Here is a 14917-nt window from a genome sequence, read left to right on the forward strand (position 1 = left end):
CATTTCACCACATGCAAGTATTCCAAAAATATAACAAAAGTCATGATATTAAAGATTTTTAATTATTTTATATTTTTTTTGTTGAAATTTTCAATTGAGAAAAATTCTAAATTTTTTTGAAAAGTATCAAATTGTTTCAGCCAAATTTTCAAAATTTTCTTATATTTCTTTGGCATTTTTATGGGATTTTTATGATGTTCATGGGATTTTTTGTAAATTTTCAAGTGTTTTTTATCGCTTTTCAGTTTTGAGAGATTTGAAAATTCAAAAAAATGTACTCGGGTTGTTGCATGTCAGTTGCATGTGAACACCACTTAGGGTGTCACCCCACGAAAAAACTACACGCGCATCCTCACATGTGAACAACCACAATCACAAACACACGTCACCAAATGAAAAGGTCGCACGCGAACAAGGCCTAGGGAGGCACACATGCACGATACGGAGGAAAAGAGGCGGTCACACATAGAAGGCAAATGAAAAGACGCGGCAGCCAACAACCACGGGGATAAGGTTTAAAGGGGAGAGGAGAAGGTGGACGGGAGAGGTTGGGGAGGAGGAGTGGAGGAGAGGGTGGAAGGCAGGGGGAGAGGGAGGCCACACGACGACGGATCAGGTGGCATGGAGGGCATGATGTTGTGGTGCTACTATCGGACACAATGTGAAAAAATCTAGAGTGTGTCGTCATTCGACTTTCTTATTGATCTAGAGAGTCAATGCCATATTAGTCATTAGTGTCAATGTCCATAGTGTGGATGGTTAAAAAATACTAGATTTTTGGACAAGTTTAACCCATTTTTGATATTTTGGATATTATTTCTTGTAAATATCCAAGAGTTCTAGACAACTTCTAGAATAGGATGACATGTAAAAAAAGTAAGTGGCTTATGTGAAAAACTCTAGAGTGCACAGTCATTCGGCTTTCTTATTGATCTAGAGAGTCAATGCCATATTAGTCATTAGTGTTAGTGTCCGTAGTGTGAATGGTTCAAAAATACTAGATTTTTGGAGTTTAGCCTATTTCTGATCTTTTGGATATTATTTCTCATAAATATCAAAAATTAATAAACAACTTCTAGAATAGGATGACATGTAAAAAAAGCAAGTGGCTTTCAGTCATTTTTGGGGGATTTTATGCGAAAAGAAGGATTGGCAAAATCGTGCAACGTGCGATTGCAGTTTACAAGTAGCAAAAAACACTCCGAGAACTAGGAGAAGAAGGAGTAATATGGGAGAATTCTGACCATGTGTCCTAGTATTTTACCCCCCTTTTAGAGCAAACAGAAGCATCAGATTGGCGGTCTGAGTAGCAGAGAGAAATCTATTGTTTTATGCACATTTTTTGTCTACAAGAGATTTAACTTCTCACGATGCAGAAATAAATTGTCAGGCTTCACCTCTATGAGTATTCTTCTATTTCTTCAAACCCCTTTTCTTCCATCTACTCCTCTCCCTGAATCTCCCTTCATCCTATTTCTTATCCCTGTGGTAGACTTTCGACCCCAAACGCTTCGACAACATGCCAATGGCAAGCTACTACGGGTCAGCCAACGATGGCATCAAGGCAGCAGCACGGCCAATGGCACGCAACGGAGGCGGCGATTCAAGTGTGATAGGGCAGAGTGACACACCTATGGCATGGCGTGGTAGATGCAACCACTAGTGAGGCGGTGTTTGCGTGACCAGGGCGGGATATCACAGTGGCTAGGGTGGCGTCTAGTGGCGAGCTGAGATGTCAAGCTAGCGATCTCAAGATGGCAAGCCGGCGTTTCGAGGCAGTTCGTTGGTGATTGCTGTTGCGGATGGGGGAGTAGGGAGAGGGAGGGGAGAGGGGAGGGGAGGATGGAGAGTACGTGGTGGGAGGGAAGGTAGGGCGGGGCCAATCAGGGGAAGGGGGGAGGAGGGGAGGGGGGGGGGAGGTGGGAAGAGACACGAGGGCATGAGGGTGCGAGGGGGGTCATGAAGGGGAGGGGCCACTAAAAAAAAGGGGGGATTCATGAAGGGGAGGGTAGGGGGCCAGGGGGACTAGGGGGGCCATAAAAGGTGGGGTAGGGTCTAAAGGGAGGGTAGGGGTGTGTTTGTGTGTTTGGTTTTTGTTTTTTGGTTTTTTTTGTGTGTTTTAAATTTGGAAGTAAACGATCGTTGGCGCCCTCATCCCGCCGTGTGCACGGGGCGAGGGTAATAAACATTTTGTGTTCTAGGGATTTAGAGAATGTGAGAAAACATGCTTGGGGGAAGGACGACAGGTTGGACGCGTCGATGCACCTAAGAAGCCAGAATCAGAAATGTTCGCGTGCAAATAAGTGGAATTTCGGAAAGTAAAATCATAGAGAATTTAATTTCAAAAAATTTGACCATCGGTATGAAACACGAAAATAAGGAAAAATATGTAGAATAACGTGTCAAACAGGTATGGCAAAGGAGAACACAGTTCCGACACAAATAGAATGCATTCACATGGAAAAAACAAAAAAACACACCCTAAATTGGAAATAAAAATTAATACAAAAAGATTCTGCAAGAAGATGTTAAGCATGAAAAATGTATGCAAGAAGATGTTAAACAGGATAGGGGAGGTCAAATGCAATTTCGAGGACAATAGAGCACGTTCGCATGGAAAAAAATAATAAAAATACCAACAAAAACAAAATAAAAAATTAATACAAAAAACTCCATGCATCAAAACAAAGGGAAACAAAAAGAAAAAATGTCACTTGAAACTTGTGGGATAGTTTTGTCAGGTCAAAATGTAGTTTCGATAGCATCAGGGGGCATTCACTTGGTAAAAATAGAAAAAATAAGCATAAAAATTCACGAAAAAAGTAATAAAATAAAATTGATGGACCCGATTAGGATGGGGAAAAAAGGAAAATCATGTAGGGGATCAAGATGGATAGGTATATTCATTTAAAACTAAATTCCAAGGTGGTTAAGACATGTTCACATGGAAAAACGGTAAAAAACACACCCGAGAATTATTGAAATTACAGAAAAGTTAATAACAGACAAACTATATATCTGAACGATGGGTAGTAAAAAGGAAAAATGTCTTGAGAAAGGTAAGGTCAGGGTTGTCACATTAGATTGCTATTCCGAAGCAAGAAAGGCATGTTCACATGAAAATACGTGAAATGGATAGAAAATACTTCAAAAATTAATAACTTAGGATTCGTGGCTCAAAAAGAGGTGGTTGTAAAAAGGAAAATAGCTAGTTTGGAGGGACAAACAAGGGTGTAAGGTCAGATTGTGATGTTGGTAAACATAGGATGCGTTCACGTAGAGAAGCGGCAAAACAAAGAAAAAAGGCAAATGGACAAGAAACAACCCCAAAATGGGTTGAAAAGAGGATGGGTGGGTGGGGAAGGGACCCCATTAGGGTAGGACTAGGACTTGGTATACTCAAATCCTTCGATAGGAATGTTTTCAAAAGGGTATATACACCAGATGAGAAGGCACACGTCCCTACACTTAAGACTTGAATAGATCAAATTATCGATGCAATAGGGTCCTAACACAAGATCTTGAAATAAAATGGGGTAGGGTTAGAAAAACTTGGCCCAATTTGTGGATGATTGAGGGAAACCATTGTTGTTTTTCGCATGAAGGGTTGTAGTCATCAGCAAGAGGTACCACAAATCGCCATGTCACACTCATCCAACATGGCAAAAAGGACCATGCAACAGAACTAAGGGAGGTAGCTTTGTTATTGCAACATTGGTTAGGTTGTTGATGGCGAGGTATACAACACTCAATCTCAACAGTCACTAATGTGAAAATGATAGATCAGTCTCTCACCCCATGGTGCACATCCCTCGAATTTGAAGAAGAATAATGATTGAAACCCATAGCATACACCCAGTTTAGAAATCGACAAAGGGAATGGTTCAAAGGGAGTATGCTAATGTGCACAGTTGATGATGCATTAGTGTGTCCCAACCCATTTGGCATAGGTGCAAGTAGGAAGGCCAAGGAGCCTTATAGTGCAATGCGCCAAAGAGAATGAGGTGTAGAGTGATGGCGGAGAAGGTTTGTCCTATGTGTGCATAGGGAAATGAAAATCTAACAGTCTCAAGTGTCGGAACGTTCCTCAATCCTCACCTCTGAGTTGATGAAAGGAAAATCAATCACGCTCAGCCCCCCCTCTATCTCACGCTCTATTAATAGTAGCAAGAGGGCATCTGAGTTCCTCATATCTCATTTTATTGAATCCTCACTGACACTTGTGCGAAGGTTGTATGCCTTGTGTGCAATCGATAGTGCAACAATGCAGTCCGACTAGCATACGATGCAAGAAGGAAGGCCAAGGAGCCTTATAGTGACGTGCATAGGAATAATTTTGTGCAGATGCCCATCTTGTGCGTGCAACTCTTCATTCACACATCCCACCTCTCGATTGGATATAAAGGGCAATGACTGGTCACTTACCCCACCCTCTATCTCACGCTCTATTGATGATTACGGAGGGCATCCCATACTCACACTCCCATCCGATTAGGATGAGAACTCACATTGCTCAAGGTTTGTCGACAATGAAGATCAACTTCAGTTGGTTGATGATGTCAACATGGATTGGTTGATGAAGAGGTATACCCAAGGAGGTAGCCAACAAGTTGTTGAGAAATAAGCCAAAGTCTAAGCCTTATCATATTGTTGTATGTAAAGTGTCCTTAAGTTTGGGGTATCTATCTTTTGAGGATACCATTTTAGTGTGTAGACTGTTGGAGATAAGGTGGGAGAATATTGAAGAAGAAGAGAATGAAGAAAGCTTGAGCCTCTCCTTGTCTCAACCACCTTTCATTGTGCATCCCCATTGAATCTCTCATATACTTTCATTTGGTATCAGAGTGGGAGTGAAGGATTGACGCGAGGAGCACGTCGAATCGAGGTCTCAACTGCAGATGATTTTGTGATTTCATGTGACAGATCGGGGGCTTTAAACTGTTCAGTAGCATGTGTCTGTAATTGAGTGCTGAGGTCTTCAATTTTTTTCTTCTCCGAACACAATACATAGGTCTCATGCCAAGCTTTTGCATTGCTTTTCTACTTTTCTTCTCACTGCAACTCTGTTTCCCTTTCCCATTGGCAAGACCACCATCTTCCCCATCTAGTTCAGGGGCGTCATCCTCATCATCGACAGCACACAGTACAGTGACAATAGTTCACATTTGAAGTCAGAAAGTTTCTTTCTGATTCCACATTTGTAGAGCATCAAATCGGGATCCTACCTATGAGATTTCCACTTGTGATGTTCACAAAACAGTTCTAAAATAGACGAATGCACATATAGAAAACAGATTCTGATTATTGATTCAGAATGCGATATCTGGAGATCGTTTAGCTTCCTGATGTCTAATCCGGCCGTGCTTTGAATACTGGCATAAGAAGCTTTTAACCAAATAGCCTTTCAGGAAGAAAATCCCGTTCAGACAGGCCTACATGACCTTGTTGCCAGCGTAATTGATTCATTCGGGCTTTGTGGTGATGGTTATGATGGATACAACCGATTCAAACGACGAGGAAAGAGAGTGCCTCCTTGTTCTTGCGGCCAGTACAGTCATCATCCTACCAAGGAGTGTCCACTTCTTCCTTCTCAACAACTATAGCTTTAGATGCTGTTATATCGGATCATTTTGATATTCGAGGATTGGTTGAGCAAACATTCAACTTCGGACCCTTGTCAGGTCTCTTAGTCGTCAAAATGAGGAGTGTGAGAAGGAGCTAAAGGCTGCATTTGATTTAGAACTTAAAAAGCGAGTGGAAGAGGCTGCTCGAAAAGTTTCTGCAATTCTAAAAAAGTCTGAGGAATAGACTGAGCTCATAACATCACTTCAAGGGATGGTTGGTATGTACAAACGACTTTATGCAGAGGAGATCAAGGCTCAAGGTCTATTCCAGTTAAATAATGGACCAGTGATAGCTGAAGCTCGTGGAGAGGATTTGCACAATGTTAGAAAATACACTTACAGAATTGAAGGCTGAGCTGAGGAAAAGAGAGCGTGATCTAGCAATTACAAATAAAGAGTCTTCTTATCTCCAAATGCAGGTTGCTGTACTTCTAAAGGAATGTGCAGATGTCAAAGAAGGGTTTGTAGCTGAGGGAACTACTTCATGCAAGGTTGCAACTACTAGTGCTGAGTTATCTTCAGAGGCCTTTACAGAAGTGGTCTGGGCATAGCGTTTGCAGGATTGGAGTATGGCATTACAGAAAAAAATTTGGAGAAGAGAGAAGAGAATGGTAAAGTGGAGTATTTAGTGAGATGGGCTGATACAGAAAAACCTACATGGGAGCCTTTTGAGAATGTTGCAACTGAGTTGGTTGCAGAATTTGAGAAGATTTCTATGGGCACAAGTAGAGGAAATGCAAGAGAAAGACGTAGTGACATAATTTTCATATTGTGAACAGTCACACAGCCAAAGCGTTGGCTGGCCTACTCTCACTCTTTAACTTTTGAGGCTCTTACTTGATCTTATAGTAGCAGATGGATGTATATGACAATTTTTGGACACATGTATGACAGTCATATTGCTGAATAGCATTTCTGGACAGATTGTATTGTTGTTTTCTTCTGAATTTGCAGCAGTCATAATGTTTGACACGGCACAGATCACTCAGATCGTGGGGGACAAATTGACTAAAGACAACTATAGTGTTTGGTCCTACAGGATGGAGAATTTTTTGATGGGTAGAGGTCTATGGGATCTCATAACAGGTGATGATGAATGTCCAGAAGTTCCTGAACATCCAACTGAAGAGCAAAAGAAAGCGTACAAGGATTGGATTGGGAAGAACAGGAAAGTTTTGCATTGGATCTCCATATGTATTTCGGAAACATTGATTCCTCATATCAAAAAGGCAAGTACTTGTAAGGAGGCATGGGAAATCATAGAAAAAATGTATGGACATTTACAGAGGCTCGTAAGATACAACTTAAGTAGAGATTACATGGTGCATGGAGAGGCAATCGCACTATGAGTGACTATGTGGCAGAAATCAAGCAAATTGCAGAAGACCTTGCATCCATTAATGCACCTGTTGATGATGATGATTTAGTGTCAGTGGCACTAAATGGGCTTGGACCAGCTTTGAAATCTTTGGATACCTCTATTTCCGTTAGGGGAGGCTCTACGCCTGACTTTGAGGAGCTTATTGGATTGCTACTTACAGAAGAAATCAAGTTGGGATTGAATGCATCTAGCAGAGGCAAAAATACAGGTGGAGATAGTGTTTTCTATCACCAGAGAGGTCGTGGCAGCTCATCTAGAGCTAGAGGCTCTTCACTTGGTCATAGTAATTATGGTTTTGCTCATGGAAGAGGCAACTTTGGTCGTGGTGACTTCATGCATAGAGGCAGGGAGAGATCTTTCCCTAGAGGTAGAGGATGGTCTAGTCCTTCTTCACAAAGAGATGGCACTTGTCATTATTGTGGGCATTTTCGGTCACTTTGAGAGGGATTGTTATCAAAAACAGAATGCTATGTCTAGGGGTCGTGGTAGGACCCAATATGGCCACTATGCAGGCACTTATGGTGGTACAGGTTATGGATCTAGAGGTGGATCACCTAGAGGTCATTTATTTGCTATGGAGCATGTGCTTGGGAGCATGACTCATCCTCCTTGTGAGAATGACTGGTTTTTGGATTCAGGAGCTACAAACCACATGACTCATCATGCTGAGTGGTTTGATAGCAAGGAGCAAGTGCAGAATGATGAATATGTTGCCACTGGTGATGATACTTTACACAAAATTACTCATATTGGTAGTGTGCCACTTGTTATTAAAGATGGGATTGAGAACAAGCTTGGTGATGTACTTTATGTGCCCACAATAACTAAAAACCTAGCATCGGTTGGTCAAATGACAGATCAAGGATTGCAGGTGAGATTCAATAAGTTTGGATGTTTCATTGAAGAGTTCCATAATGGGAGAACTGGCAGGGTGATTGCTCATGGTAGAAAGAAAGGGAGATTGTTTGCTTTGGATGCAGGTACTCCAGTGATTCAAAACTCTATGTATGTTGAGAGAGGACATGGGCAAGATAAGGATGTGGAATTATGGCATAGACGGATTGGTCATGTTAATTTGCAAAGATTGAAGCAAATGCAATCAAAACAGATAGTCTGTGGTTTACTGCATTTAGGATATGTGAATTTTGATCATGTATGTGAGGCTTGTCAATTTGGCAAGCAGTCCAGATTGCCATTTCCAAAGAGGGGGAGAATAAGCAGCTATCCTTTGGAAATAATACACTTAGATATTTGGGGCCCATGTCAGAATGTTTCCATGAGCGGAAAATGTAGATTCTATATCACTTTCATTGATGATTTCAGCAGGATGACTTGGGTGTACTCTATGCAGCATAAAAGTGAAGCATTTGAAAAGTTCTTGGAATTTAAATCTATGGCTGAAAAGTAGTTTGGATGCTACATAAAATGTGAGTTTTGTGACTTCTTGAGAGATCATGGTATCAAAAGGCAATTGACATGCAGGTATACACCTCAGCAAAATGGTGTGGCTAAAAGGAAGAATCGGATTATTGCAGAGGTTGCAAGGGCAATGATGAACCAAATGAACATGCCATTGTCATATTGGGCAGAAGCAGTGCATACTGGAGTTCACATTTTGAATAGAACACCTACAGCCTTGATTCATAACTGTCACCATATGAGAGAATGCATGGCATGAAACCCACTGTTGCATACTTTAGAGTCTTTGGATGTGTCTGTTATGTTCATGTTCCGGATGATTTGAGAAAGAAGATGGAACCTAAGGCTCTAAAATGCATTTTCCTTGGATATCTTGATGAGAAGAAGGGATACAAATGCTATGATCCAGTGAGTAAGGAAGTATACATAAGCAGGGATGTCAAATTCAGTGAATATGAATCATGGTACAAGCCCAAAATTGCAGTGGATGTTGATTCCTATGAAAGCAATGAAAATAATGGCTATGGAAGGAAAATTTCAGCAAACAGCAAGGCCGAAAATCAGCATGTGGAAGATGCTTCAGGACCTCAAGAGAATGTGGAAAGTAGTGGTAGCTACAGTCCATGGAGTGGTAGATTGAGAAATGCACAAAGGAGTGCAGAAGTTGCAAAAGGTAAGAGACCAATGACTGAAAGTTCAGAAGATGAATCTATAGATGATGAGTATGGCATTCCGCATGTTAAAACACCTGGCACTAGAAGTGCAGGAAAGTATGTGCCACCACATGCTAGATCAGATGAGACACACGGTAGTGCACCTCAATTGAGAAGGTCAGAAAGAGTAAGGTATCCAGTTGATAGATTGACTTATAATGGGTTCATGAAGATGCATTATGCATACATGGTTTCTTATGTACAACATGTGGAGCCTACTTGCTTTGAAGAAGCAGTAGAGAGCAAAGAGTGGAGACAAGCAATGGATGAAGAGATGAATGCACTAAGGAAAAACAAGACTTGGGATTTGGTGAAACTACCTTATGGCAAGAAGTCCATTGGATGTAAATGGGTTTACAAGGTCAAATGTAAGTCGGATGGTTCTCTTGAAAGGTATAAAGCAAGGCTAGTTGCAAAAGGATATGCACAAACTTATGGTTTGGACTATGAAGAAAGATTCAGTGCAGTAGCTAAAATGACAACAGTAAGATCAGTAATTGCTTTGGCTTCTATCTATGGTTGGAGGCTTTATCAAATGGATGTGAAAAATGCATTTTTGAATGGCAACTTAGAAGAGGAAGTGTAGATGGATCAACTAGAGGGCTATGTGGATCCAAAATACCCACATTATGTATGCAGGTTGAAGAAGGCTTTATATGGACTGAAGCAAGCACCAAGAGCATGGTGTGATAGAATCAGCAAATTCTTATGTAGTATGGGATTTCAGCAGAGCAAATCTGATTATTCACTTTATGTGAGGCATACAGAAGATGGTATGGTTGTTGTGGTCATCTATGTTGATGATCTCATTATTACAGGTACACTTGAGAAGGAGATTACTAAAGTCAAGCATGGGTTACATAAAAAGTTTGATATAAAGGATCTTGGTTTGTTGAGATACTTCTTGGGTATTGAGGTTATTGACACACCTCATGGTATATGGCTGATACAAAGGCAATATGCATTGGAAATGTTGGAAAAATATGGCATGACAGGATGCAAACCAGTTGATACACCATTGGATCAAAATTCTAAGTTGATGGATGATGGATCTTATGTTGAGGATGTTACTATGTTCAGAAAGATGGTTGGTAGTCTTATCTGCTTGACCATTACAAGACCAAACTTGAGTTACGATGTTGGATTGGTAAGTCAATTTATGCAGAAACCATGCAAATCACATTTGGATGTAGTAAGAAGAGTTCTTAGATATGTGAAAAAGACAGCTGGATTTGGGCTGTTTTATGAAAAAGGAATCAAGCCTACATTGTTTGGATACTCAAATGTAGACTGGGCAGGTAGCTCTATGGATAGAAGATCTACTAGTGGCTATGCATTCTCATTTGGATCAGCCATGGTAAGTTGGAGTAGTAAGAAGCAACCTACAGTTGCTTTATCAAGCACTGAAGCAGAATATAGAGGCATTGCATTGGCAGCATGTGAGTAGACATGGCTGAGATTGATCCTATATGACATGGGGATAGATATTGATGGTGGAGTTATTATGTATTGTGACAATGTTAGTAGCATTATGTTGACAAAGAACTCAATCTACCATGCAAGGACAAAACACATAGAAGTGCACTATCATTTCATTAGAGAAAAAGTCATTGATGGAGAGATTGACTTGGTCCGTGTGAAGACCAATGACCAAGTTGCTGATATCTTTACCAAAGCATTAGGTAAAGATAATTTTGAGTACTTTAGGAGTGCACTTGGAGTCTTATGTGTGCAAGCTCATTCTGAGCTTGAGGGGGAGTGTTGAGAAATAAGCCAAAGTCTAAGGCATAGTCTAAGCCTTATCATATTGTTGTATGTAAAGTGTCCTTAAGTTTGGGGTATCTATCTTTTGAGGATACCATTTTAGTGTGTAGACTGTTGGAGATAAGGTGGAAGAATATTGAAGAAGAAGAGAATGAAGAAAGCTTGAGCCTCTCCTTGTCTCAACCACCTTTCATTGTGCATCCCCATCGAATCTCTCATATACTTTCACAAGTCATGTACTTGGATTGCTTATTGAAAATATCATTTGTTGTAGGAGTCAGAAGCATTGATTAGGTTATAGGATTCAGCACACCAAGGAAGGTGGCTTTGGAGCTTCTACTACTGCAAGAGTTCTGCTAGAGATTCAGATGTCCTGGACTGCGGGGTGTTACAACCTTTTCCACAGCTAGCTTCCCATTCCAAGGGTGTTTGTCACCTTTTCTTGGAACGAGGCATGTTGTGACAAGGAATTTCTAACTTTTCTCCCATAATAGTTTTGTATCTATTTATTTATTTATTATTTTCTTTTTTTTTCCTATTCCCGAGGGTGTTTCCACCTTTTCTCGAAGAATGGGTCGGCATGATAGGGACCAAAGTCCTTTTCTCCCATAGCCGATATATATATGCATATATATATATATATATATATATATATATATATATATATATATATATATATATATTATTTTATTTTTTCTTTTGAAAGAGGAGAATGGAAGGAACACCATATATTTATATGTTTCTCTTTTGTTTTTCTTTGAAAGAGGAGAATGGAAGGAACACCATATATCAAAACCATCCTCGCTACCCATGTTGCATCAGACAGAGAGGAAGCCAAGGAGGGGGAACGGTGGCTGTGAGGGGCTAATAGAATGAAGCCAAATCATCAAGATCAACAAGAGGGTTATCAAGAGCATTAGGTAAAGTCATATTGACCGTTGTGCAAGGAATAAGAGAGCTATCGACGGTGATTGTCAAGATCCCCAGAGAGGGTAATACATCTTGAGGCGATAGCCATTAATCAAGAAGGGATCATTCAAAGAATCAACTATCTGGACTTGGATAGAGCCATTAGGGTTGACAACAAGTACCTTATAGGGGCCCATCCATTGTTATTGAAGTTTTCCTAAAAACTAGCCAAATTGTGAATCATAATCAAGGACTAAGTCTCCTTCTTAGAACTCCTTCTGCTTGATGAAACTGTCATGATAGGCCTTTCTATGAGCTTGTGTGGTTTCCATGCACTGTAGAGCCATTCTGAAAGTCTCGTCGAGACATTTTAGATGCAAGAGATGGCATTGTAGGGACTCATCATTTCCCAAGAATTCTTTGATAGCCACGCACAGGAAGGGTAGCTCGAGTTCAATAGGAAATATGACTTTTGTCCCATACACCAGTTGGAAAGGGGTATGTCCTATAATAGCCTTATGGGAGGTTATATATGCCTAGAGGGCCTCTATAAGCCAATCATCCCAATGATGATGATGTGCAGTAACCGTTCTTATTAGAATTGAGTAGAGGATGCGATTGGTAACTTTGACTTGGCCATTGGCTCTGGGGTAATAGGGTGTGGACTTACAATGGCGGATCTTATGCAGATTTGTCAACTCTTACATAATCTTGCTAAGGAAGTGAGTATCATTGTCTCACTAAGGAGCTCTACGAGACTACCAAAATGGGTAACGATATTCTGGTACAGGAACAAGGCCACGTTGTTTCCATCATCCCACTTCAGAGCTTTGGCTTCACACCACTTTATCACATAGTCTATATAGACCAAGATGTATCTATTTTGTTTACTTCTGGTTGGTGAATCAATGGGACCCACTTCTCAAAAAGCTTTAGGGGAAGGATGGGTTGTAGTGGCATGGCACTAAATACGGTAGGTTTTTCCATTCTTTGACAAGCATCACAACATTTACAATAGTCATAGGCATCCTTGTGGAGGGTCCGCCACCAATATCTTGCAAGCAAGGCCTTTCTGGCTATTGCTTCTCCTGTGAAATGTCCACCATAGGGCTTGTCATGGCATGCTTTTAGCATGATTCCAATCTCTTCTCCTGCAACACATCTTTGCAATACTTTGTCTCTTTACCTTTCTTGTACAGAGCACCACCTAATAGGGTGTAGGGAGCCGATTCCAAGAGAAGCTTCTTTTTCTCATGGCTAGAGATACCAGGGGGATACTGTTGGATTGCCAAGAGGTTGGCTATGTGTGTGTACCATGGGGTAACAATTTTGACTAGAAACAAGGAAGTATCAAGAAGGTCTAGATCATCTTGCTCTTCTTCATCACTCTGATGGATTTGCAACAGATGATCAGCCAGGACATGAGAGCGATTGGGTTTGGTAACCACTTCAAAGTTGAACTCCTGAAACAGAAGGAGCCATCTCATTATTCTTCCCTTCACATTGGCCTTATTCATCAAGAAGGACATGGCTTCATGATCCACATAAATTTTGATGTGTTGACAATAAGTTGTGTCAAAACTTCTCCAAAGAAAAACGCCATTGCTAAGCACTCAAGCTCTGTCACTGTGTAGTTTCTTTCTTTGTTGGCTACTTTTGGACTTGCATAATAGATAGGTTGATCTAACTTTGAGAGGCCCTTTTAGCATAAGACTACACCTAGGCCTGCGACTGATGCATCAGTGTGCACATGGAACTCATTCATCCAATCAGGAGGTTGCAATATGGGTGTCTCAATCAGACACTACTTTAGGGTGGTGAATGCCTCATCACAATAGATGGTGCATGTAAACTTTGCATATTTTCTGAGGAGTTTATGCAAAGGGGCTACCTTTGTTGCAAAGTGCACAATGAATATCCTGTAATGACCCACATGGCCAAGAAATCCCCTCGATTGTTTGAGGTTGGTTGTCACTGTTAAAGTTGCAATCTTCTCAATCTTGGCAGGATCAGTTGCTATCCCTTGTGTAGAGACAATGTGGCCTAAAAGAACTCTTGATGAGATGCCAAAGACACATTTGTCAAGGTTGAGAGAGATCCTATACTCTCAACATCTATCAAAGCATTGCCCTAAGTATCCCCAATGCTCACGGATTAGGCTATGGAGACAGAACTCATCTAGGTATACCTCAATGAAGTCATGTAGATGGTTTTGGAATGTGCCCATCATCACTCATTGGAATGTGGTAGGGGCATTAGAAATCCCAAACGGCATCACTCTATGAGCATAGGTTCCCCATTTGGTTGTGAAGGTCATTTTGGATTGATCTTCTTTTGCGATCTCGACTAAAGCTCAATGCTTGCCACTGTGTCCAATAGTTGGTCTATGAAAGGTATAGGGAAATGATCCTTCTTAGTCTTGGAGTTCAACTTTCGGAAGTCCACATATATTCGTAGCTTTCCATTCTTCTTGGATACTACCACGATGGGCGAAACCCATTCACTATTGGCCACTAGATAGATAAACTCAATTTCAAGGAGCTTCAGTAAATTTTCTTTCATTAGGGTGGAGTGATTTGGATTCATGTATCTCTGTCTTTGCCTCATAGGCTTGGTGTCAGGCTCTAGGTCAATGTGGTGTTGACATACTATAGGATCAATCCCCTTGAGATATTTGTACGACCATACAAATACATCCAAGTTCTCTTTTAGGAGGTCATGCAGGACCAATAGCTCTTCATCTAGAAGATTGATACCCACCTTTAGGTGACATTCAATACATTCACCATACATAAATATTAATTGGTTTTCTCCTTTCACTTCGTGGATGAATGTCCCACGGGTAGCTTCTAGGTATGGATCTCTAGCTCCTTCAAAGGAGTGGTCTCCTCTTCTGATGATCCACTAGAATCGATGTCCTCTTTTGGTAGAGACTTAGTATACTCCTTGGGGAGTGGAAAGGGTATTAGAGTGATTTTGGATTTGGTTTGGAGATGATTTACTTCTTGGCTTGAGGACTCGTCTTCCGAAGATGCATCTGAAAACATCACATAACATGAACCTTCCGAGTTCTATTTAAGCTGCCGAACTAGGGATTGTTGACATGG

Source organism: Lygodium microphyllum, chromosome 22, assembly GCF_053477565.2.
Source record: "Lygodium microphyllum isolate KBCC chromosome 22, Lygodium_microphyllum_v1.1.10, whole genome shotgun sequence".
NCBI classification, from domain to species: domain Eukaryota; kingdom Viridiplantae; phylum Streptophyta; class Polypodiopsida; order Schizaeales; family Lygodiaceae; genus Lygodium; species Lygodium microphyllum.